General features: G+C 37.4%; 1 long non-coding RNA gene across 5 annotated transcripts in view; it reads left to right on the top strand.

Annotated features, from left to right (window-relative positions):
* Positions 1-29: 29 nt before the first annotated feature.
* The window catches only part of LOC107523975 (uncharacterized), a 49980-nt gene continuing 23204 nt past the window's right edge, over positions 30-26805 (top strand). The window contains exons 1-5 of one of the 5 annotated variants that reach the window (XR_001601920.2): positions 30-184; positions 3112-3341; positions 5355-5745; positions 12373-12486; positions 12949-13037. This is a non-coding gene — a long non-coding RNA (uncharacterized LOC107523975). Of the gene's footprint in view, positions 185-3111; positions 3342-4559; positions 4743-5328; positions 5746-12372; positions 12487-12948; positions 13038-26805 lie in introns of those variants that run through there. The other 4 variants (XR_001601921.2, XR_001601922.2, XR_001601919.2 and 1 more) reach the window with 4 other exon arrangements.

Genomic DNA, 26805 nt, shown 5'->3' on the forward strand with positions numbered 1-26805 from the left:
GGCGTGTCTTATGGCCGCCGGCGCCTTAACCCCTCCCGGCAGGGTTGCTGCCTGGGAATACCTTCCTTCTGAGCCGAGTTCAGGCGTTTCCACGCTAATAGAATCGTTTATTATTCGTTTTTTTATTAGACTAATACAAGTAATTGATGACCACGATAAAGATGGCGGCAGCGGCTTTACCAAGGTAACGGGGAAGTCATTACCTAACAACTATGGCCCTTTGATTTTAATTACGCCCTCTTAGGGGTGGGAAGTGCTTGGCCCCGCCCCAGCGGCGTGCAAATTATCACTTTGTAAAAGCTGTGAGTATAAGGGGGTGGGGAAAGAGAGTTGAGGCAGCCTAGAAGAATGAGAGAATGAGGGGCATTCAACGTCAGAGCATTAACACATAACTGAGAAGATGGGGAGGTAGAAGGAGAACAGGCCCCCGTCTACTCTTGTCTAGCCCCAGGGCTCCATGTGCTTGGTGGTGGTGATGGGGCGGGGTGGCAGACAGCCTTAGAACAGGAAACGTCATTGACTGGGGGTACGTAACTAGCAGCAAAGGCATGATTTGGACTAAGGTTGCTTTGGCTCCAGAGACTGAATGCTTACTGTTGTATCTACTGCCAACGAGTATAACTGAGAAATATGGATGGCTTAACATATTTTATTACCATTTTGGGGGAGAAGAACTTAGAGTGTGAGACCTGGCGATGGTGGATCAATGACCCACAATAATGAACCACCCAGAATTGGTTGAGGCACTTAGCCAGGGTTAGTTCTGGTGCCATTAACCCTCTGTGGAGAATGGTTCTATCACTTCATCAACCATCCCTACTCCACTAGTTATAAAAGAGGAGGTGGGTGCAAGGCATATTTCCTAAGCTTTTGCTTTTTTTATATTTGAGTCTCTTGATTGTTTCTTTTGCTGTGCAGAAGGTTTTTAGCTTGCTGTATAGTCCTACTTGTTTCGTTTCCCTTTTGTTGCCTTTGCTTATTCCTTTTCTTTCTTCTTTTTTTTTTTTAATATATCTTTATTGATTTCAGAATGAGGAAGGGAGAGGGGGAGGGAGAGGGAGAGAGAGAGATGGAAACATCAATGATGAGAGAGTCATTGATAGAGCCCACAACCCAGGCATGTGCCCTGACCGGGAATCGAACCCGGATCGCCTGGATCCTAGGTCGACGCTCAACCGCTGAGCCACACCTGGCTGGGCCCTTTTATTTCTATTATAAGTAGAATTTTCTTAATTTCCTTTACAGATTGTTCATTGTTAGTATATAGAAATGCAACATATTCTTGTGTGTTGATTTTGTGTCCTGCAATTTTGCTGAATTCATTTATTCTAATGGGTTTGAGAGAAATATTAAGGTATTCTGCATATGAGATCATATCATCTGCATGCCCTGGTAATTTTAACTTTTCCATTCCAATTTGGATGCCTTTTATTTATTTTTCTTACCTAATTGCTGTGGCTAAAATATCCTTTGTGATGTTGAATATTGTTTATCTGAGAATGTCTTAAATTCACCTTCATTTTTGAAGGATAGTTTTGCCAGATATAGAATTCTCAGGTGACATTATTTTTCTTTCAGCCCTATAAATATATTATCTCATCCCTTCTGGTCTTTGAGGCTTTCACTGAGAATTCACTGATAATCTTATTGAGGATCCTTGTACATGAAGAGTTGCTTTTTTCTTACTCCTTTCAAGATTCCCACTTTGGTGATGAGAGTCTGATTATAATGTATCTTGGTGTAGGCTTCTTTGGGTTTATCTTACTTAGGGTTCATTATGATTCTTGGACTTGTAAATTCATGGTTTTCCTCAAATTTGGGAAGCTTTCAGTGATTATTTCTTCAAATAACCTCTTTGCCTCTTTCTCTTTTCTTTCTCTTTCAACCTTTTGGAACTTTCATAATGGATATATTGTTTGATGATGTTCCATAACTTTCTTAATCTCTGTCCACTTTTTTTTTCTTCATTCTATTGTGTTGTGGGGTTTTTTTTGTGTTTTTTTTTTTTTTTGCTCCTTAGTCTCCATAATTTCAAATGATCTGTTTTCAACTTCACTGATTCTTTTTTCCTGTGTGCGTCTACTGTTGAACCCCTCTAGTGAATATTTCAATTCAGTTATTATATTTTCAGCTCTAGAATTTCTGTTTGGTTCCTTTTTATAATTTTTATCTCTTTGGTTTTTGGGAAGACCACACAACTAAAATGTCATTTTCATCACATCGTATCAAGGCCTTGATCAATTGGCCACAGTAGTATTTGCCAGGTTTCTCCTCTGCAAAGTCAGGTTACCTACTTTCTATACTCCATATTTTTAGAAGGAAGTCACTAAGTGCAGCCCACACTCAAGAAGGGTTGGAGAAGATAAATCTCCACTTCCTGGCGGGTGAGAATCCACACAAATTATTTAGCATTCTTCTATAAGGAAGAATTATTTGGTTTCTCAAATTGTTTCAGCTTTGTCCTTTGGAAGCTATTTCACTTTGGTTCCTATGCCCCTTTGGCATGCCTCCATTGTTTTGTGTTTTGAGCACTTTCTGGCACTGTGGGATGTTCATTTTCATATTCCTGCCACAGCCATTGCAGAATCAGTCATTTCTCCAAGGAACCCTGGTTCCTTTTAGTAAATCAAAATGTCTTCCAGAATATGAAAGATCTAGTAGATTATAGTAGTGCCAATGAAACCCATTCAGAGGGGTATGCATGTGTAGGAAGTGGTTAACAGGCAAAAGAAAAAGAAAGCTAGAAGGGTCAAAATCTGATTCTCTCCTGAATGATAGTTTATTATATAAGAGCACAAACTAAGGGCAGGTACCTTAGGCTCCAGTGCCAGCTCTGTCACTCTCTAGCTGTGTATCTGTGAACCTCAATTTCCTCATTTATAATATGGTATAATAACCTCATGAGGTTGTTGGGATGTTGATTTAATGATAACACATGCTTTGCACAGCGCCTGCCACATAGTAAGCATTCATATGTTAGCTATTATTAGTTTCAATTCTTTACTTGTCTGAACTCACTACTATAATGTCATGAACAACTATGAACCCTTGCTTTTTCTTATCTGATGCCTACATTATTCATCTTCCCTCTTGTTATATTTCTTTCCCTAGGAATAATTTTGATTTGACCCAGTGCATGTTTTCCTTTGATATCATCACTGAGAATCTGCGAGTGCCCTAAATGCCCTGTGCTGCACAAACACTAGAGGTTCTCTATGAAGGTGACAGTTCTTGGGACCATTGGCTTGAAGTAGCTGCCTCTTCTACCAGACCCTTGTTCGGGTGCAGTCTACTCTTGAGTCTTTATCAAGGCGGGAAGATAAAGCTCTGCTTCCTGGAGGGTGAGGAAATTGTGTCATTTGAATATTATATATTCATATTAAGGTGCACAGAACACCAAATCTCCTTTTTTTGGGTTAATCCTCACTCCAGGATATTTTTTTCCATTGAGTTTTAGAGAGAGTGGAAGAGAGGGGGGAGAGGGAGAGAGAGAGAGAGAGGTGAGAGAGAAACATCTATGTGAGAGAGATACATCAATTGGTTGCCTCCTGCACGTGCCCCAACCGGGTCCGGGGATCAAACCTGCAACTTATGGATGTGCCCTTGACTGTGAATTGGACCCGAGATCCTTTGGTGCGTGAGCTGACAGTCTAACCACTGAGCTATGTTGGCCAGGGCCCAAATCTCTTTTTGTTAACAGAGAAAAATTCTTTATTGCCCTCCTAGCAAATTTATTGCCCCCTTGTCAGGTGAGCTTTTAATCCTTTGAGAAGAAATTGTCTTCCTTTTGATCATGTGATTCTCTTCCTAATAGGTCTAGAGTATAGTTATCTACAAATATGATTAAGGGACCTTCTTCTTTTGGTTTGTTTAATACATCTGAAAAGAACGCATATACAAAGAATTGAGATATGAGAAAGCATTGGGTTCAATGCAGTTGAATCCACAGAAATTAGGATTTGGGGAAGGTGGACATTAAACATTTTTAAAAATTTGGAAACTGCAACCAAAATAAGCTGCTAAAATCCTATTAAAACTTATGAGGAGTTTTTATAAGACTCTCCATCATTTTTATTAAACCAGGAAGCCTCAATTGGCTACTCTAAGGTTCCTCATGCAATACAGATATAAGGGGATTCCCTTGACTGGTCTGAATAAGGGGACTTCTGAGGTCATCCGTTTCCCTGTGCCTTCTTTAATCCCTTGGCTATGATGATAAGAAATTAACTCCCAACTCAGTCGAAAGCTGGGTGTTCTCCTAAAGAGACTGCTATTTCTGAGTCTCAGAACTTGGAACCTTTATTTTTGGTTTGCCACTTGGGGCCCCTAATCTCAAACAGCGTCTAATGTTTCTGTAGGAATTGACTACTTTACGTTGTTATTTTTAGTTTTTGTTGTTGTTATTAATCTTCACCTGAGGATATTTTTTCCATTGCTTTTTCAGAGAGAGTAAGAGGGAGGGGGAGAGAGAGGGAGAAACATTGATGCAAGATTGGCACATGGACTGGTTGCCTCCCACACACCTGCACCCCAACATGGGGGGGGCAGGGAGCAAACCTGTAACCCTACCGCTCTAACACTGAGCCACACCGGCCAGGGCTTGTTATTTCTAGTTCATCCTGGTGCGGCCTTCATCCATGCCTGTGATTGGAATCTTCATGCTGTAGCTGCTCCAAGACAAAAATCTAGATATAAATGGAGCAGCAGATGGGTGCCAAATATACTTTGAGGATAACAGGAAGGTGAGTGCAAGGGAAATATATCTTTTGCCAACTCAGGATGACTTTCCACATATACTACCAGGCAGTGACTTTCAGAAAGTAGCCATTTCTCCAAAAACAAAACATGACCAACTGTATTGCTTGCCTTCCTCACCTTACTATACAAAGTACCGCTCTCATTGAATGATTTTACTCAGAGAGTTTGCATGATACCATGTAGAAAGTTAATTGCACATAATTGGGTCGAGGAGGGGACTAGATAAGCAGCCAAGGTCTGGAACAAGTACAGAAAGATAATAAAGTGGTTGAAATAAAACCATGGGACTTTAGAATCGGAATGCCATTTAAAGATGTGGATTGCCTGCTCCAAAATAAATTGGAGAAAAAAACAATGGGAGAAATGTGAAGTTGGAGTGAGGATTCATGAAAGATGAGTCATCCTCATATCCTACAGAATAAAGTGAAGAATTCTTTCTTTTCAAAATACACAACTGGAAAAGAGAATTGGGAAAATCTACATAAGAATTTACCCTCCTGCTGTGCTATGGCTATGTCCCATTTAATAGTAATGTTGTCCCTCATTTCATTTTCTTTACACCTCTTATAGCTAAAACTCTTGCACATCTCTGACAGTGTAATTCTGGAGCTGGTCCTTCATTCTGAAGAGAGCTGTTCACTTCCTGCCATATGTTACATCAGGACACTAGAATCTTTCCTGAGGAAGAATCTTCAGCATCTTGGAAGCAGGAAAATAGAGAAGAAGCACTCTTACTATCCTCAGCAAATTATCAGGGGCCACTGGAAATATAAAGCTGCCAGGGTTTCTGTGAGGGAAAGCCAGAGTGGCAGAGGTGGGCTCAGTCTGTAGAAACTCGCATTGCCGTTCTTCATCAGCAAGTGCACAGTAAACCATGGAGTACACAGATCATGCATATTCAGCCGGTAAGATCCTATGCTGCCCATGTGGATCACATGGTCATGGATCTGATCTGTCGCCCCTGTCCTCTCTAGCTGATTAGAGCAGGTAAGTCCTGGGGCACAAGGGTTCCGGGTGTCAGTGAGCTTCCATAGTTATTGCCCTTGCCATCTAGTGAACTGTTTTAAATTTTTGGAGAAAATAGCTTTATTGTGCTATAATTTACATTTAAAGTATATAATTCAATGGCTTTTAGTATACACAGAGTTGTGGAACCATCACCACAATCACTTTTAGAATATTTTCATTACCTCAAAAAGAAACCCTGTAAGTTTTAGCTATAACCACCCTAATCCTCCATTCCCTCAACTCCCGGACAACCACTAATGTATATTTTGTCCCTATATATTTGCCTATTCTGGATATTTCATATATTGTAACTGGAAGCATATAATATGTGGTCTTTTGTGACTGGCTGCTTTTGTTTAGCATAATGTTTTCAAGGTTCATTTATGTTATAGCATATTAGTGCTTCATTCCTGTGTGTGTGTGTGTGTGTGTAGCAGCAGCTATATTGAGATATTATTCATATAATATACAATCACACATTTAAAGTGAACAGTTGGATGGTATTTAGTATAACCTCAGAGGCATGCAATTATCAGTCATTTTTGGTCATTTTAGAACACCTGTTTTCAGTTCTTTTGGTCCTGTACCTAGGAGTGGAATTGCTGGGTCATATGGTAATTCTATGTTTAACTTTTTGAGAAAGTGCCAAACTTTACATAGTGGCTGCACCATTTTACAGTCCTACCATCAATATACAAAGGTTCCAATTTCTCCATGTCTTCACCAACATTTGTTAGTTTCTGTGTTCTTGATTATGGCCCAGCATAATGAATATAAAGTGGTATCTCCTTGTGGTTTTATTTTGCATTTCTCTAATAATGCTGTTGAACATCTTTTCATATGCTCGTTGGTCATTTGTGTAACTTCTTTGGAAAATGACTACTTAAGTCTTTTGTCTATTTTTGAATTGGGCCGTTTGTCATTTTGTCATTGAATTGTAAGAGCTCTTTATATATTCTAGATATTATACCCTTTTCAGGTATATGGTTTGCAAATATTTTCTTCTATTTTGTGAGTTGTCTTCTCTTTTTGAAGACTATTGTTTTAGAGTAGTTGTAGGTTCACAGCAAATTTGAGAGAAAGGTACAGAGATTTCCCATATGTCCCCTGCTTCTACATGCTCATAGCCTCCCCCATGTTCAACATTCTCCACCAGAGTAGTACTTTTGTTACAACTGATGAAACTATGTTGATACATGATCACCCAAAGTTCATAGTTTACTTTAAGGTTCACTCTTAGTGTACAGTCTATGGACTTGGACAAATGTATAATGACACGTATCCATCATTGTAGTATCATACAGGGCACTGCCCTAAAAATCCTTTGTGCTCATTCCCCTTCTCCTTCACAATCCCAGGCTACCACTGATTTTTAATTTTTTTACTGTCTCCATAGTTTTGCCTTTTCCAGAGTGTCATTTGGTTAGAATCATACAGTATGTAGCCTTTTCAGATTGGCTGCTTTCACTTTGTAATAAGCATTTAAAGTTCCTCCTTATCTTTTCAAAGCTTTTGATAGATTATTTCTTTGTAGCATTGAGTACTACAGTTTTTTTGTCCATTCACTTGCTGAAGGACATCTTGGTTGCTTCCAAGTTTTGGAAATTATTAATAAAACTGCTATAAATGCTTGTGTCCAGGTTTTTGTGTGGACATAAGTTTTCATCTCCTTTAGGTAAATACCAAGGAGTGTGATTGCTGGATTGTATGGTAACAATAAGTTCAGTTTTTTAATAAACCAGCAAACTGTCTTTCAAAGTGGCTGCACCATTTTGTGTTCCCACTAGCAATGAATGAAAGAGTTCCTGTCATTCCACATTCTTGTCAGCATTTAGTGTTGTCTGTGTTCTGAATTTTGGCCATTCTAATAGGTGTGTAGTGATAGCTCCTTGTTTTAATTTGCAATTTCCTGAAGACATGATGTGGATTTTCCTTTCATATGTTTACTTCCATCTGCATATCTTCTTTGGTAAACTGTGTGGTAAGGTTTTTGGTCCATTTTTTAGTTGGGTTGTTTTAATGTTTATTTTTAATACTTTATATTTTGGATAACAGTCCCTTATTAGATGTGTCTTTTGCAAATATTTTTTTTGAGATGTAAGTGACATATAACATACTAGTTTCAGGTGTACAACATAATGATTTGATATTTGTACATATTGCAAAATGATCACCACAGTAAGCCTAATTAGCATTCATCATCACACATGGTTATACTTTTTTTCTTGTGATGAGAATTTTTAAGATCATTATCTCAGCGACTTTTAACTGTACAATACAGTATTATTAACTATAGTAACCATGCTGTACATTACATCCCTAAGACTTATTTTATAACTGGATGTTTGTATCTTTTGACCACCTTCACCCATTTTGCCTACTCTCCACCCCCACATCTGGCAAACACCAATCTGTTCTCTGAGTTCAGCTTTTTGTTTGTTTTAGACTCCACATATAAGTAAGGTCACATAGTATTTGTCTTTCTCTGACTTATTTTACTTAGCATAATGCCCTTAGGATCCATCTGTATTGTCTCAAATAGCAAGATTTCTGTCTTTTTTCCTTCAAATTTTGTACTTTATTTATCTATTTAATATATAATTAACATATAAATTAATTTCAGGTGTACAACAAAATGATTTGATTTACATACGTTATGAAATGATCACCACAATAAGTCTAATTAACATCCATCACCACACACAGTTAAAAATGTTTTTCTTGTGATGAGAACTTTTAAGATGTACTCTCAGCAATTTTGCTATTGAGTTGTATGAGTTTCTTATATATTTTGAAAATTAATCTCTTATCGGATAGGTGGTTTGCATATATTTTCTATCATCCAGTAGGTTGTCGTTTCATTTTGTTGATTGTTTCTATTACTGTGTACAAGCTTTTTAGTTTGGTGTAGTCCCATTTGATTATTTTTGCTTTTACTGCTTGTGCTGTTGATGGCATAGCAAAAAGTTATTGCCAAAAAAGATCATTGCCAAGACTAATTTCAAGGAGCCTTCCTGCTATGTTTTCTTCTAGGAGTTTTAAGGTTTCAAATGTACATTTAACTCTTTAATACATTTTAGTTTTAATTTTTGTCTATGGGATAAGATAGGGGTGCAATTTTATTCTTTTGCATGTGATTATCCAGTTTTCCCAGCACCATTTATTGAAGAAACTATCTTTTCCCCAGTGAGTATTCTTGGTTCCCTTGTTAAATATTAGTTGACCATATATGTGAGGTTTATTTCTGTGCTCTTGATATTGTTCCATAGGCCTTTGTGTCTATTTTTATGCTAGTACCACTGTTTTGATTACTATAGCTTTGTACTATAGTTTGAAATCAGGAAGTTTGATGCCTCCAGCTTTGTTCTTCTTTCTCAGGATTGTTTTGTTTATTTGGGGTCTTATGTGGAGACAGTAAAAATGATCAGTGGTTTCCATGGGTTGAGGAGGGATGATTAGACAGCACAGAAGATTTTTAGGGGGTGAAGTTATTCTGCATGATACCATAATAATGGATACATGTCACTATACATTTGTCTAAACCCATAGAACGTACAGCACCAAGAGCGAACTGTAATGTAAACTATGGACTTTGTTTGATTATGATGTATCCATATAGGTTCACCAATTGTAACAAAGGTACTGCTGTGTTGGAGGATGATGAAAATGGGGGAGGCTATGCACATATACACATATGGGACTAGGGGATATATGGGAAATCTCTATACCTCCCATCAATATTGCTGTGAACTAAAACTGCTCTATAAAAAATAAACTCTTAATTAAAAAAATCAACTAAACATAAAAGAAAGCAGTAATGGAGGAAATGAGAACAAAACAACTGACTCATAGCAAAAAGGCAAAAATCCCTTCTTATCAGTAATTTAATTATAAATGAATTAAATTCTCCAATCAAAAGAAAAAGATTGGCTGAATGGATTTTTTAAAAAACCCATGATTTACTGCATATTGTCTACAAGATGCTCACTTTATTTTTTAGCTGGAATTTGTTTCATTTTACAGTTTACTATAACAAGAATTAATGTGTATTATAGGAGATTTGAACAGTACAAAGTATACAGGAGAAGAAACGTTACTCATTGCTTTACACTCACAGAGACCCACCATTAACATGTAGTGCCTTTCTTTTTAGCATTTTGATCTAACTTGGAAAACGAAGACCTCTATAGCAAATATTTGTGACATTTAAATGTCATGACTTCTCTGTCATGAAGGTGAAGTTTGTTGAAATGAGTTAAAAACATTTGTTTGCAGTGTGAAAAATTCAATCAAACAAGTGTTTGGCATGTTAAAGACAAAATATTCCATCCTTTTTTCCCCCCCTCTCACTTAATTTAAGATTTAAAAAAAAGTCAATTTAGGCCATCCATTTTTGTGTTCAGAAATGTGACCTCAGTAACTAAACAGATAAGTCAGATGCCCAAACATTGGTTATTGATGTAGAAGTTTATTTCAGGTACCCAAAATATGCAGATTTTTTGCATTCATTGATGGATCTCAGATCATTCCTTAACTTTGAGCATATATGACCTGTGATTTTGCTAATATTTTCACATGCCAGTTAAAAATTTATGTAAACGCAAACTTACCATATTATTCATTACAGTTTTTTGGGTTTTTTTAATCCTCACCCAAGGATATTTTTTCCATTGCTTTTCAGACAGAGTGGAAGGGAGAGAAAGAGAGAGAAAAATCGATGTGAGGGAGACACATCGATTGGTTGCCTCCTGCACAAGCCCCGACCAGGGCCCAGGATCGAGCCTGCAACCGAGGTACATGCCCTTGGCCGGAATCAAACCCAGGACCTTTCAGTCCGCGGGCCAACATTCTAACCACTGAACAAACTGGCTAGGGCCACACTACAGCTTTTTAAAAGTTGAAGATATGCTAATCATATTTTGAGAGTTTTCTTATTTATTTAGTTTAATTTTGTTTTTCAATTACAGTTGACATTCAGTATTAATTTCAGGTGTACACCATAGTGCTTAGACAGTCATATACTTTACAAAGTGATGGCCTTGATATTTCAAGTACCCACTTGGCACCATACATAGTTGTTACAATATTGTTGACTATATTCTCTATGTTGTGTTTTACATCCTTGTGACTATTCTGTAACTACCAATTAGTACTTGTTAATCCCTTCACCTTTTCCACCCATTCTCCCAACCCCTCTCCCCTCTGGCAACCATCAGTCTGTTCTCTGTGTCTATGAGTCTGATTCTGTTTTGTTTGTTCGTTTATTTTGTTCTTTAAATTCCACGTGTAAGTGAAATCATACGGTATTTTTCTCTGTCGGACTTACTTCACTTAGCACAATACCCTGCAGGACTGTCGATGCTGTCACAAATGGTAAGATTTCATTCTTTTTAATGGCCCAGTAATATTTCATTGTATATATATGAGGCACTATTTTTTATCTACTTACCTGTTGATGGACACTTGAGTTGTGTCCCTATCTTGGCTATTGTAAATAACATTGCAGTGAACATAGGGGTGCATGTATCCTTTTGAATCAGTGTTTTGGGTTTCTTCAGATACATATCCAGAAGTGGAATTGCTGAGTCTAAAGGTAGTCCCATTTTTTCATTTTTTGAGCAACTTACATACTGTTTCCACAGTGGCTGCACCAGTCTGCATTCCCACCAGCAGTGCACGAGGATTCCCTTTTCTCCACACCCTTGCCAACACTTGTTTGTTGATTTGTTAATGGCAGCCTTTCTGAGAGGTGTGAGGTGATATCTCACTGTGGTTTTAATTTGCATCTCTCTGATGATTAGTGACATTGAGCATCTTTTCATATATCGGTTGGCCACCTGTACGTCCTCTTTGGAGAAGTGTCTATTCAGGTCCTCTGCTCATTTTTTAAATTGGATTGTTTGTTTTTTTTGCTGTTGACTTGTCTGAGTTCTTTATAAATTTTGGGTATTAACCCCTTATCAGATGTATCATTGATGAATATGTTCCCCTATTCAGTAGGTTGTCTTTTCGTTTTGTTGATGGTTTCCTTTGCTGTGCAAAATCTTTTAAGTTTGATGCAGTCCTATTTGTTTATTTTTTCTTTTGTTTCCCTTGCCTAAGGAGATATGTCAGAAAAAAACATTACTAAGAGAAATGTCTGAGAGTTTACTGCCTTTGTTCTCTTCTAGGAATTTTATGATTCGAGTCTTAAATTTAAATCTTTAATCCATTTCGAGTTTATTCTTGTGCATGGTGTAAGAAGGTGGTCTAGTTTCATTTTTTTTTTGCATGTATTTGTCCAATTTTCTCAACACCATTTATTGAACAGACTGTCTTTACCCCATTGTATGCTCTCACCCCCTTTGCCATATATTAATTGACCATATAGGTGTGGGTTTATTTCTGGGAAGATACTCACTTTGGACACAAATGGGTTGAAAGTTAAAGGATAGAAAAAGATATCACATGGTAGTAATAACTAAAAGAGAGCTCGGGTTCCTATACTAATATCAGGAAAAACAGATTTTAAGTAAAAATGGTTAAATAAGGGAACTGTATGTTAATAAAAGTTTCAATATAGCAATAAAATATAAGAATTATAAACATTTGCATATCTAATTACAGGTCCTCAAAATATATGAAGCAGAAATTGACAGAATTAATGGCAGAAAATGACAGTTTTACAATGGTAGTTGGAGACTTCAATACCCGTTTTTCAACAGTGGATAGAACAATAAGGTAAAAGATCAATAAGGAACTAGAGAACAACACAGTAAATTAGTAAGACCTAATAGGCATATACACAGAACGTTCCTCCAAACAACAACAGAATAGACATTCTTCTCAAGTGCACATGGGACAACCTCCAGCAGCCAAATGATCATACCAGTGGAAAACAGAATGTGCCTACCACATTACCAGAAACCACCGGAGCAGCAGAAGTCTAAGGTCAAAAAGACAGATATTTAGTAGAAACTTGTGTGGGGTCTTCCCCTTCTATAAAATTTACACGTGTGGCCTGATTCTTAGACGTTAATGTGGCTACAGCTTTAGGAACTTGACATGATTGTGCATACCACATATGCTGCCCAGGGGAGGCAGCGTATCAGGAGTGAGGAGAGAGACTGGGGATGGATGGGATGTGCCAGATCAGGAGCCCCAGCTTTCTTCCCTCTTTTAATGGTGTATGTTTCATTCCAGGTACAGTGCGATCTACTAAGTCCAGCTTGCAGCAAGACAGTGGGATCCCAGTGGTGATTGAGTAGTTCGCCCTCGCCCAGGGCTGTGAAGTAAGTCATCCATCCTGGTGGGACATCCTAATGCAAATTACAGTCAGTAATGCCTTTCCCGGGCATGATGGGACTTGGTGTTCTCAGCAGCGTGGCAGATTCATGTACAATGAGAGTTGGAGCAGTGGCTGTCTCGCAACTTCCATACCTTTATATACCTTCATGGTGTTGGGTGTCTCCGCTGGGGTCCCCAACCTGGCATATGGAGCAACAGGACCTACTGGGTGATTATTCAAATATATTAAAGCTTGGGGTGGTACTTTTGTAATGTTTTACTTGTTCGTAATGTAATCTGCTGCTTTAATAGTCCGTTCTCCCTTTCTACCAACCCTGCCGCTTGTGGGTTATAGGAGAGATGGGACTTTCATTCAGTGTCATATTCTTTTACCCAGTCTTTCATATCATGACCTTGGATATAAGATACCACCCCCCATCACTGTCTAGTTGACAAGAGTAACCGTGTGTGGTACTCAGCTTCTCTGATCCCCTAATGGTGGCAGCCTGGTTGGGTGACTACAGGGGAAAGCTTGGGTTAAACCAGACACAGTGTCTCCACAAACCAAGGCATATTTACAACTGTCACTTGCAGGGATGGGGGCCAGTATAATCAATTTGCTAATCCTGCTTCGGTTGGGAACAGCGGTGAATGAGGTATGCCTGTACTGATACCTGCGATAGCATTGTTAACATAAGAAACATTCAAACCTGTAGAGAATTTTTGTGAGTTTATTTGAGCCAAACTGTCAACAATTTCTGGGAAGCAAAAATCTCAACAGATTGAAATAATGCTCCAGAGAATAGCAGTTTTGCATCTTATTTTATACATTACAATCAAAAGAGAAGATGTAAATGGGTTACATGAAACCCATTGCTGATAGATTAGGGGGCAGGAGAAAGCAAAGTAGGGAAACCTCTGGGATCTGATAAAAAGTAAAATGATAGACACATACTTCTTTTACATAGGTGGGTAAAGCATAGTTAAAAGTCATCAATTAACATGATACCAATGAGGGGATTTGTGGTTTCTGCTCTGTGCTTTGAGGGGTCTAGAAAAAGGAAATTACTTTGACATTCCAAAGATATGTTATTGTAGATGCAAAAAGACAATAGACAGGCTCAATTAAGGTGAAAATTGATGTTTGTCAGGGAAGATTCTAGCCTAAGACATGACTACATGCCATAAACTGCTTTTAGTTAAAAAGTTTTAATTTCAGACCATCCTATGTGGTTACTTTAGGTCTCTGAGTTTGTAAAGCCACCATGCAGGCCTTCCCTGAGCTTGTCGGGTTTAGTATGTGGTCCCTTTTTATCCACAGCATGGATGAAGCTTGAAAACATTATGCTAAGCAAAACAAGCCAGTTTTCAAAGACAATGTATTATATGATTCCATATATATGAAATGTCCAGAAAAGGAAATCTATAGAGATAGAAAGTAGATTAGTGTTTTCTTAAGGATTGGGAGGATGGGAGTTAGGGGGAGTGACAGCTGAACTATACAGGGTTTCTTTTTGAGCTGATGAAAATGTTCTAAAATTGACTGTGGTGGAGGTTGTGATACCATTGTAATTAACCCATTGTCAATTAACAAGAAAGGAGCAAAGGGAAGGCCATATAATATAGGTGTGCCATTTGTACAGCTTTGCCAGAAAGCTGCAGTTTAACGCTCTCCAGGTCTGTTCCCCGCAGATCCTTGGGGAAGGCACTGGACAAAGAAAGAATAGACGCATGCCCAGTAAAGTGTAAATGATGTAAAGAGGATGCCTTCCTGTCAGTCACACCTGGGAGCAGGTCATTGGCCAGAATAGGTGGGGCCACTGCAAGGGCACGAAATCTGAGATACATAAGCTCCTGAACAGAAGTAGCTCTCCTTTTTTGCTCTTACCCTTGCTTGTGCTCTTGCTGCTTGCGCCTGACTCCTGGCTGGTGGCGCTCTCACGCTCCGCACTCACCCACATGGCCCACAGCCATGTGGACCCCACACACAATAGCCTAATGGACTGCAACTAGTCTGACGCTGTAACTCTGGACCCTGGCTTTGCTTTTAGCTCTGCTAGATTGCCAGATACCTTTTCCAGGACAGGTTTAAGGGAAATGGGACTTTATAAACCAAGGGATATAATTCCATGCAAATAAAGCTCCCTACCACATCTCATCCTCCTGTGGGGGCCTCCAGAAATGCTTATTCCAGGGATACCCCAAGAACCCCACTCCCAGTAGCAACGGAGAAGGGCAGTCCACACAATTCTCTGATAACAGTTGCACATATCTGTGAATATATTAAAAACCATTGAGTCGTACACTTTAAATGGGTTAATAGTATGGTATATGAATTATAAATCAATAAAACTATTTTAAAAAAAGAGTAGTACTTGACTCATGGAGAGTGTCATCTGCAAGATGTCAGAATAGGAAGCCCCAGAACCACCTGCCCCCACAGAAACACCAACTTAACAATATACAGAAAAACTGCCTTTTTAAGAAGTCAAGAAACCAATGAAGCCGTTCCTGCACCCCAAGTGAGCATGAGGTTAACTGAATCAAACCCTGTTAGAAAAAATACTTCTAGCATTCACTCACTAGAGCCCTTCTTCCCAGCCTAGTAGGCATGGTCAGAGAAAACCCTCAACTCCCTACCTCTCCCTGGGGGGAAAAAGGTTAAGAGTAGACTATACATCCAACCTTCTGACTAATGGGGCGACTGTCTGAGAGTCTGGTTTTTGTCTTGCCTTAATCTGAGCTCTGACAACAATTAGGCACCAGGTTGGGAGCCTCTGAGAACAATGATCCAGATGCACCAGAGTCTGCAGTACCATAAACAGACACTAGACGGAGCTCCAGAACCATGGCTTAGTGCACAACCAGAGAGGCTGCAGTAGCGCAAACAGACACCAGAGGGCGCACACGAGTGGAAACTGGCAAATCAATTATGTTACACACAGAAGCCAAGCACAACACATTACCAAAAAAAGTTTTAGAGGTCTCCTGAATCTCTAGTTGGGTGACTGGAGAAATTGTTTCCTGTACCAAATCAGACCACAAAGGCTGGGAGAGGTGGCTGATTTTTCAAATGTCAAAGTCCCAGCAGAACATGATAACATACACAAAGGAACAGGGAAGCGTGGCCTAATCAAAGGAACTGATTAAATAAACTGAAACCAACCCTAAAGAAACAGATATATAAATCACCAGGCAAATAATTCAACATAATTGTCATAAGTATGCTTGATGAATTCAAAGAGAGCACAGGTGGACAACTAAACAAAATCAGAAAAATATGCATGAAGTAAAAGAATATCAACAGAGTTAGAAATTATGAAGAAGAAAATGGAATTCAGGAACTGAAGAATATAATTACAGAACTAAAAACTTCACAAGAGGGGTACAATAGTAAACTTAATTAGAAGAATTTGTGTGCTTGAAGAAGGACTTCAAAATAATTGAGGCAGAGAAAAAAAGAAAGAATGAAGGAGGGGAACAGAGTGAGGGGACATTGGTGGAAGGACCAATATATGCATAAAGAGAAGAAAGAGACAAAGGGACAGAGATCCTATATGAAGAACTAATAGTCTAAAACTTTCCAAAGCCGAGGACAAATGGATGTAAAATTCGAGAAGCTAAGAAAACTTCAACAAGGAAAAATATAAAGAGACCTACACCAAGACACATTTAATCAAACTGTCAAAAGTCACAGATACAAAGACAGTCTTCAAAGCAGCAAGACAATAACAAGTCATCACACACAAGTGAGTTCCTATTAAATTATCAGCAGACTATATTTCCTATGTATATATGCCATATGGAGATATAAAGTACAGCATAGGATATATAGCCAATAATATTGTGATAGCTGCATGGTGTCAGGTGGGTACTGGAAATATCGGCGGGATCACTTTGTAAATTATATAGTTGTCTAACTATGCTGTACACGTGAAACTAATACAAAATAATATTGAGGGTCAACTGTGATTGAAAAAATTAAAAAACATTAAAAAATTACCACCAGGTTTCTCAGCAGAAACCTTGCAGGCTAGAAGGACCTGGGATGATATATACAATGTACTGAAAGAAACAAAAAAAAAATCCAAGAATGAAAGATTAACAGGCAAATATATTAAAATAATTATAGCTACAAATTTTGCTAATGGGTACACAATGTAAAAAGATGTAAATCAGGCCATCAAAGCAGAAAGTGTGTGGGGGTAGTAAAACGATAGAGTTTTGTGTGTGATTGAGTTATGTTGTTATCAGATTAAAATAGACTTAAAACTGTTAGATGTTTTATGTAAGCATCATAGCAATAACCAATTAAAAACTTACAGTAGACACACAAAAGATAAAGAGAAGGGAATCAGTACATAGCATTATGAATAATCATTAATTCACAAAGAATGACAGCAAGAGAGAGAAAAAAACAACCAGGAACTAGAAAACAACCAGAAACAACTGTCTATTACTATCTATTACTGCATGACTCTACATAGAACATGTAGATATATATACAGTGGGATATTACTTAGCCATAGAAAAAAAGGACATACTGCCTTTTGCAACAACACCAATGAACCTAGAGGACATTATGCTCAGTGAGATTTGTCAGACAGTGAAAGTGAAATGTTGTATGCTCTTGCATACGAATCTAATGGGAAAAAAAACCCTCATAGCAACAGAGAGTAGAAATGTGGTTACCAGGGGCTTAAGAGTGGTGTAGATGAGGGCATACTTTTTACCCCTCATTGATCCCCTGCATCCACCCCACCCCCAGGCCTTCCCCAGACCAATGTCTCTGTCCATGGGTTATGCTTATGAACATATAAGTTCTTTGATTAATCTCTCCCTACCCACACACCCCTCCCTGCCTTCCCTCTGAGATTCAGCAGCCTGTTCCATGCTTCTATGTCTCTGGATCTTGGCTATTGTAAATTGCGCTGCTATGAACATAGGGGTGCAATAGTTCTTTCTAATTGGTGTTTTAGGTTTCTTAGGATATATTCCTAGTAGTGGGATCACTGGGTTATAAGGCAGTTCCATTTTTAATTTTTTGAGGAACCTCCACATTGTTTTCCATAGTGGCTGCACCAGTCTGCATTCCCACCAGCAGTGCACCAGGGTTCCCCTTTCTCCACACCCTCACCAGCAATTGTTTGTTGATTTGTGGATGGCAGCCATTCTGACGGGTGTGAGGTGATACCTCATTGTGGTTTCAATTTGCATCCCTCTGATGATTAGTGACTTTGAGCATCTTTTCATATGCCTCTTGGCCATCTGTGTGTCCTCTTTGGAGAAGTGTCTTATTCAGGTCCTTTGCTCATTTTTTAATTGGATTGTCTTCCTTTTGTTAAGTTGTATGAATTCCTTATATATTTTGGAAATCAATCTTTTATCCAATGTGTCGTTGGCAAATGTGTTCATCCATACAGTGGGCTCTCTTTTCGTTTTGTTGATGGTTTCTTTTGCCATGCAGAAGCTTTTTCTTTTGATGCTGTCCCATTTGTTTATTTTCTCCTTCATTTCTCTTGCCCTAGGAGATGTATCGGCAACCATATTGCTAGGAGAGATGTCTGAGATTTTGCTGCCTGTTTTCTTCTAGGATTTTTGTGGTTTCACATCTTACATTTAAGTCTTTTATCCATTTTGAGTTTATTTTTGTGGCTGGTGTAAGTTGTTGGTCTAGTTTCATTTTTTTGCATATACTGTCCAATTTTCCCAGCACCATTTATTGAAGAGACTGTCTTTACTCCATTGTATGCTCTTGCCTCCTTTGTCAAAGAGTAATTGAGCATAATGGCTTGGGTCGATTTCTGGGTTCTCTGTTCTGTTCCACTGATCTATATGCTTGTTCTTGTGCCAGCACCAGGCTGTTTTGATTACAGTGGCTTTGTAGTATAACTTGATATCTGGGATTGTGATCCCTCCAACTTTGTTCTTTCTCAAGATTGTCGTGGCTATTTGGGGTCTTTTTTGGTTCCATATAAATTTTTGAAGTGTTTGTTCTAGATCTGTGAAAAAAATATATACAACTTAAAAGTTAATTCTACCTCAATAAAACTGATTTTAAAAATAGAAAATTTATGGAATTCAGAGAAAGCAGCACTAAAAGTAAAGTTTATAGTGGTAACTGCAGCTAAAGAATATATATGCATACCCCATGGACATGGACAAGAGTTTGGTGAAGGCCAAGGGAGAGGGATGTGGGGGTAGGTGAAGGTGGACAAAGGACTGGGAAAAGGGGGACACCTGCAATTATGTCAACATTTAAAATTTTTAATAAAAATTGTAGAAAGACCTCAAATCAACAATCTAACAACATCTCAAGGAACTAGGAAAAAACAAAATCCAATGTTAGCAGAAGGAAATATATAATAAAGATTAAAGCAGAGATGTATGAAATAGAGAATGGAAAAGCAATAGAAAAAAATCAATGAAACCAAAAGTTGGTTTATGAAAACACTGATAAAATTGACAAACCCTTAGCTAGACTAGGAAAAAAAGAAAGAACACTCAACTAAAATTAGAAGTGAAAGAGGGGACAGTTGATGTGACAGCAATAAAAGGATTATAGGAAACTACATGAACAATTATACACTAACAAATTGGATAACCTAGAAGAAATATATCCTAGAAACATACAACCTACCAAGACTGAATCATGTAGAAATAAAAAAAAAATCTGAACAGACCTATAACTAGTAAGTAGATTAGAGTTGTAATAAAAAGCCTCTCAACAAAGAAAAGCCAAAGACCAGATCAGATAGCTTCACTGGGAATTCTACCAAACATTTAAAAAAGAATCTAACCCTCAAATTCTTTCAAAGAATGGAGGAGGAGGGAACACTTCCAAACTCATTTTGTAAGGCCAGCATTACTCTGATACCAAAACCAAAGACACAAGAAAACTACACACCAATATCTTTGATGAATATTAATGTAAAAGTGCTCAATGAAATTCTAGCAAACCGAATTTAAAAGCACTTTAAAAGTATTATACACCATGACCAAGTGGGATTTATACCTGGAAATGAAAGATGGTTCAACATATGAAAATCAATCCATGCAATACACCACATTAACAGAATGAAGGACAAAAGCACAATTGACATGATCTTATGACAAGAAAACCTTAAAAATCCTCCACAAAAACTGGTTAAAATGAATAAATGATTTTAGCAAAGTTGCAGAATACAAAATTAACAAACAAAAATCAGTTGCATTTCTATACACTAACAATGACCAATTTGAAAAGGAAATTAAGCAATGTCACTTTGGGGTATATATCTAAAAGAATCGAAACCAGGGTTTTCAAGAGATACCTGATCTTCTACGTTCATTGCCATATTATTCACAATAGCCAAGATATGGGAACAACCTAAGTGTCTGTTGACAAATGAATGGACAAAGAATATATGTATATATGTATATATGTATATATGTATATGTGTGTGTATATATATATATATATATATAATGAATAATATTCAGTCTTAAAAAGGAGATCTTGCCATTGCAACCACATGGATGAACCTGGAGGACATTATGAAATAAGCCAAACAAAAAAGGACAAATACTATATGATCTCACTTATATGTGGAATCTAAAAAAGTCAAACTCATAAAAGCAGAGAATGGATTAGTAATTTTTTTTTTTAAATATATCTTTATTGATTTCAGAGAGAGGAAAGGAGAGGGAGAGAGAGAGATAGAAACATCAATGATGAGAGAGTCATTGATCGAGCCCACAATTCCCGGGCATGTGCCCCGACCGGGAATCGAACCCCGATCGCCTGGATCCCAGGTCGACGCTCAACTGCTGAGCCACGCCCGGCCGGGCGGGATTAGTAATTGTTAAGGGAAGGGGGTAGGGAAATGTTGATCAAAGGGTACAAACTTTTCAGTTATTCAGGATATATAAGTTCTGGAGATCTAATTTATAACAATGATTATAGGTTGTAATACCATATTGTGTAATTGAAATTTACTAAAAGAGTAGATCTTAAGTGCTCTCACTACAAACAAAAGAAAAATAGTAACTATATGAGGTGAGGTATATGTGAATTAGCTTGATTGTGGTAATCATTTCACAATGTATATGTATATCAAAACACCGCAGTGGATACCTTAAATACAGACAATTTCTATTTGTTAATTATACCTCTATAAATTTGGAAAATAAAGTAGCCATATATCAAAATAGGTTCTAAGTTAAGTTCGTATTTCTTTTGTTTTAAATTTTAGAATATTTTATTTAACTCAATATATCAAAAATATTTTGTGAATGTATAATTTATGTTTATTTTAAAAACATTAAGTTAAAGAATGATGCTAGGCACCAAAGCCTTTAGGACCACTAAATTCTTGTGTAAGGAAACAGAGATCATAAAAATTAGAATCTATCTTTAATTTTTGCTACTGAGATTGTAAGATTTAAAAGTCAAGAGAAAAATGTGCATAAAATGATCAATGTCAGTTGTCTACATCAAATAATATAAACTACAGGCATGAAATGTATAGAAGATTCGGTTAAAATTTTTCAGCCCGGCCGGGCGTGGCTCAGCGGTTGAATGTCGACCTAGGATCTAGGCGATCGGGGTTCGATTCCCAGTCAGGGCGCATGCCCAGGTTGTGGGCTCCATCAGTGACTCTCTCATCATTGATGTTTCTATCTATCTCTCTCCCTCTCCTTTCCTCTCTCTGAAATCAATAAAGATATATGTAAAAAAAAATTTTCATATACTTTAAGGCCCAAATTTGTTAATTTGTTAGCAAATAATGTGAGCTTTCAAATCAAATTCCATAGTAAAAGACCTTTCTTAAAATTACTCACAATAAAAAATATTTCAAGTTATAAACTGTATCCATGTAAAATTACAAATTGTATCCATAGATTAAGTCACTAAAAACATTTTAGTGGTCTCTTTCTACAGGAACACTTGATTACAGACATCCAGTTATCTAGGAGGCAGGAGATATTCTACTTCTAATTGTTCATTTAAAAAACCATTGGCTTTATTTATTTACTTTTTCTTTAATTTTATTTATTTTAATTTTTAAAGTTTAATCATTTTTATTGAATGTATTGGGGTGATATTGGTTAATAAAATTATAGGTTTCAGGTATACAATATTATAATACATCGTCTACAATACATCGTATTGTGTGTTCACCACCCCAAGTTAAGTCTCCTTCCATCACCATTTATCTTCCCTTTACCCTTTTCTATCCCCCCCCCACCCTTTTCTCTGGCAATCACCATACTGTTGTCTGTGCCCATGAGTCTTTTTTTTTTAATTGAATTTATTGGGGTGACATTAGTTTATAAAATGATACAAGTTTCAGGTATACAATTCTATAGTACATCATCTGTATATTGTGTTGTGTGTTCACCACCCCAAGACAGATTTCCTTCCATCACCATTTATTGCCACTTTACCTTCTTCTACCCCCCTTCCGCCCCTTCCCTCTGGTAATCACCATACTGTTATTTGTCTATGAGGGTTTTTTTGTTAATCCCTTCACCTTTTTCACCCAGCTCCCCAACCCCTCTCCCCTCTGACAGCTGTCAGTCTTTTCTCTGTATGAGTCTGTTTCTATTTTGTTAGTTTATTTTGTTCATTAGATTCCACATATAAGTGAAATCATATGGTACTTGTCTTTCTCTGACTGACTTATTTCACTTATCATAATACTCTCCAAGTCCATCCATGCTATTACAAAAGGTAAGATTTCCTTGTTTATGTCTGAGTAGTATTCTATTGTGTAAATGTACCATCTATTGATGGGCACTTGGACTGCTTTCAAATACTGGCTATTCTAAATAAAGCTGCAATGAACATAGGGGCGCATATATTCTTTCGAATCAGTGTTTTGTATTTCTTTGGATATATTCCCAGAAGTGGAATTGCTGGGTCATAAGGAAGTTCCATGTTTAAACTTTTGAGGTAGCTCCATACTGCATTCCACAGTGGTTGAACCAACCTGCATTCTTACCAGCAGTGTACTAGGGTTCCCTTTTCTCTACATCCTCACCAGCACTTGTTGTTTGTTGATTTATTGATGGTAGCCATTCTGACAGGTGTGAGATGATATCTCACTGTGGTTTTAATTTGCATTTCTCTGATTAGTGACATTGAGCCTCCCTTCATATGTCTATTGGCCATTTGTATGCCCTCTTTGGAGAAGTGTCTGTTCAGGCACTTTGCCCATTTTTTAATTGGATAGTTTGTTTTTTTGGTGTTAGTTTTATAAGTTCTTTATAAATTTTGGATATTAAGCCCTTATCAGTTGTATTGGTGAATATACTCTCCCATTCAGTGGGTTGTCTTTTCAGTTTGTTGATGGTTTCCTTTGCTGTGCAAAACTTTTTAGCTTGATGTAGTCTCATTTGTTTATTTTTTCTTTTGTTTCCCTTTCCCGAGGTGATATATCAGAAAAAATATTGCTAAGAAAAATGTCTGAGATTTTGCTGCCTATGTTTTCTTCTAAGATTTTTATGGTTTTGAGTCTAACATTTAAGTCTTTAATGCACTGTGAGTTTATTCTTGTATATGGTATAAGCAAATGGTCTAGTTTCATTTTTTTGCATGTATCTGTCCAGTTTTCTTAACACCATTTATTGAACAGACTATATTTGCCCCATTGTATGTTTTTGCCTCCTTTGTCAAATATTAGTTGACTCTAAAGGCATAGATTTATTTTCTGGGCTCTCTATTCTGTTCCATTAATCTATATGTCTGTTTTTATGCCAGTACCATGCTGTTTTGATTACTATGGCTTTGTAGTATAGTTTGATATCAGGTAGCATGATTCCTGGATTTATTAAATTCTAAATTGTTTCTAGGATTAGAAAAACTTTTCATTAATATATTAAGTAATTTTCAATACCCCAGAATGTAGTTCTATTTTATCAAAATATAAAAATAAATTAAAAATAAAAATAAATAAATATAACTAATCAGAAAAGCAAATAGTTTTAATGAGCATAGTGTATGTCATATTATATAAAATGGACAAACATGTTTCTAATATTAATATGTTGAAACTGATTAGGAAATAAATTAGGGACACTCATTGAAAGAGTGAACATATTTCTAAATAAACATCTAATATAGTCATCTATGAAAAGATGAGTAATTTTTAGTAATAATCTGTTTACAGGTACTCCAATGTTTAAAGGTTAAATGTTTATGAAACAAAAAAAAAGCAAATTTGATAGTTACGACAATGTATGAAATTAGAACATAAGGCAAGATGTTGTAGTAAGATACTATTTTAAATCATTGAAAATTAGGCATAGATAGGGAGAAATGAAACCAATTCTATTCACTGAAATGATTATTGATATAGATAGACCAAAGGAATCTACAAAAGAACCCTCTAAGAAATAATAACTTTATTTAGCAAGGTGACTAATGATGCTTATAATGAATTTGGAAACTGAAATTTAAAACCACAATACCATTTGCAATACCTCCAAATAAATAAAGTACTTAGTTATAAATATTAAAAAAAACCATGTGCAGAATCTATATGCTAGAAATCACAAAATGCTGATGAAAGAAAGAAAAGAAAACCTAAATATATGTACGTACCATGTCCATGAATTGGATGACCCAATGTTGTAAAGATCTCAATCTATTTTTAATTGATCTATAAATTTAGTGTAGTTCCAATCAGTACCCTAGCAGGACTTTTTGTAGCTATAGGCAAGCTGATTCTAAAATTTACATGGAAATGGAAAGGAACAAGCTTAGCCAAGATAATTTTGAAAAAGAAAAAGCTGAAGGGATTACACAATCTGTTTTATTTTATTTTGTTTATTATAACACATAACATAGAATTTATCATCTTAACCATTTTAAGTGTATAATTCAGTAGTGTAAATTTGTAGTGTAAGTGCTTGACAATTAGCTTTTTTATTGTAATGTAAGGGCCTGACATTAAGCTTTTTATTACTAAGGCATTCATTTCAAAGACCTCTATCTTGAATAAGCCTATTTCCAGCTGTACAGGTAAACAAAAAGCCAGGCTGTCCCACCCATGAAGTGCCCTTTTTAGAAAGCGCTGATCGACCTAGAATTTTAAGCCCTAGTCGACCTAGAATTAAAGCACCAGAAGTGCTTTAATTGACCACTTGAGTGACCCTGCATTTCCCTTCTGGTGCTTTAATTCTCAATCTTATGTTTTACTTTATTTACTTTTTTTTTTCCTTTTAATTGAATTTTATTGGGGTGACACTGGTCAATCTTATGTTTTAAATTCACCAATACAGAGCGAACCCACAAAACCCTAGGCACCCCAAACTCAACCCAAATAAAGGCAGAATCCCAGGTCCATGTTCTCTCTCTCTCTCTATCTCTGACCTCATTGTGTGGCCCTGGGTGTACTGTGTGCCCTTCAGGACTTGTCAGTAATAAACTTTGTATTTTTAAAGTTCCTTGATGGTTGTTGCTGAGGTGCATCTTGCAGTCATAAGAATCTCAAGGGCTGTTATAGCCACAACATTGACTCTGGTCACACTGGGAAATGTCTGTGGGGGTGCCACAAGTAGCACAGGCCCAGGTAAATGCCCCAGGTATTCCTAGCTGATAGCAGTACTATCAGTAGGCCAAGATTGACACAAAACAATTGGCGTAGTTGGCAGGATTGCATGAATGCCCTTTAGCTGCAACTGACTTACTAACTGGCTAAGCCAGGTGGGCAGTGCCATCTGGGAAGGCAGTTTGGAGGCCTGTTGCATTGCTATGTGCTTTTGCATATTGCCTCTGCTGTGTGTTGCCTGATCTATCCTAAAATGTCACTGCTGTCCAAATAATTCATTGACCACCCCAGAGCATCATGATCAAGGCCATATGGTCTAATGGGATGATTAGACCACTAATTATAAAGGCCTTAATTTACTATTAATATATGTGAGGGTCTTCCACTCTTTGAGGTCAAGAAGAGCAAAGAAGGGTGGACTGGGTTGCTAGGCTCTTTTCACTGCACAAGGAGAGGCTCCAGGCTGAAGACATGAGGAAAGCATATTGTTATAGGTAAGAAAGAGGGTGACCTCTGCCTGTGACTGCTGAGGCTGTGGATTAGACCAGAACTATCTGTCCCAACTTGGATGAGTAAAAAAGCCTTGCGAGAGGAAACTAATGGCCCCATCAAAAGGGAAATGCAGCAGAGGCCTGTGGTTTCTGCATCACCATCTCACTTTCTGCTGTCATTCTTTGCCCCCTGACCTGATGAGATATGGTGGGTCAAATCCTTGGTGCAATGTTGCTAAAAAAGTTAATGGAAAAATATGAATGTCCTGAACATTTAGTGCCAACATCTCCTAAGAACCCAGAGGAAGTACACCAGTTCCTTAATAAATGTAAAAGCCCTGTGGAAGCTTCCTGGGCATTGCTTAGTGCCACAGCATACTAACATGCCAAGGCTCTGGTTAAGCTCCAGAGGCCTAGGGACTTTACCCAAATAACTTGTGCATATAGTGCTAGTGGAGATTGACCCCAATTCTGGGAAGGTAGATTGGGATACCCTGGAAAGAAAACTGGCTGCCTATGAAAAGGGCTCACAGGACATCATCCACAATTTTTTTGGTAAAAACACATAAGGTTAAGGTAACAGGAGAAAATCAGGAAGTAGAAACTGAGATCAGAAGCTATACCTTAACTAAAATTCAAACCTTCCTTAAAGATTTAGTGCAGCAGGAAGAAGGCAGCTGGTTGGGGATTGTGGGTTTTTGGAACAGGCTCTGAATTGATACTCATGGTTGCTGAAGTGCATCAAC

Source organism: Miniopterus natalensis, chromosome X (genome assembly GCF_054644295.1).
Source record: "Miniopterus natalensis isolate mMinNat1 chromosome X, mMinNat1.hap1, whole genome shotgun sequence".
Taxonomy (NCBI): Eukaryota; Metazoa; Chordata; class Mammalia; order Chiroptera; family Miniopteridae; genus Miniopterus; species Miniopterus natalensis.